A 1,013-nucleotide genomic window follows, 5' to 3' on the forward strand; every position below is an offset into this window, starting at 1 on the left:
TCTGCAGTCATCTTCATAATACAGCATGTACTTCATTCACTATCCTCTGAGCACCCTAACGTCACCAAGGCACTCCTTCACCAAGACAACGCTGACTGCTACCAATCCTATGCAACACTTTTCGCCTTTCCTTCCATAGAGGCTTCAACTGGAAAAGAGTGGCAGGTGTAGATCTCAAGGACGGAAGGGAGCAGCTGACAGAATGACTGCAGCAGCAAAGTTTCACATTAGGATATTCATAAATGAGGGCACTGATGTGACAAATGCAACGCAAATGAAAGACGCTGTGCTTTCCCATAAGGGAGTCAAGAGTGTTCAGATGGTTTGGAATCAGCATATGTTGTTACGGTGGCTGGTCACGTGTGAAAGTCCTCGGTTGTCTTTACCGTGCTACTTAAGTAATGGTTACAATCAAGCAGGTGAAGAAGCTTCTAAAGAAGGAGCTTTCATCCCTCCATTCCAAAATGGAAAATATGATCGCAGCGTTTAATAAACGAAAAGTTTCAGTTCATTTCTCAGACAAGTACAGCGATCTACAGACTCAAATCAAGTAATCGAATAAAAAGTTCAACAGCAGAAAATAGAATTAGTCAAGGTAAACTTCTTCTGCCTAAACTCACACCGTTCAAAACTTGTCAATACTACTTTTTTAAACAATAAATTGTGGTGTATGACGTCATACCAGATGCTCTTGCATCACACTCTTAGAGTGGTTTTCACATGCTTTTGTGTATTTCATTGGCAGAATAATAGGACTGTTAAATTTCTGAAGCTCGATCTGTTCTTACGCCTTACAGAATGACTTAATACGTAACAGTGGTGGTGAAGTACACCAGCAAATGAACAGTCAACATCGACCAACGAGGAAATATATTTTCCACTGTTACTTTAGCTTCACATTCTTTCTTACAGTTTGTCGCCTTTAGGTGTCACAGCACATTTATTGTAGCTTCCGATTGGTTTGTTTTACCTATTTAAGATGCTGTTTTCAGTTTGTTCTCTCTCTCACGCTT

The sequence above is a fragment of the Porites lutea genome, chromosome 1 (assembly GCF_958299795.1).
Source record: "Porites lutea chromosome 1, jaPorLute2.1, whole genome shotgun sequence".
NCBI lineage: Eukaryota > Metazoa > Cnidaria > Anthozoa > Scleractinia > Poritidae > Porites > Porites lutea.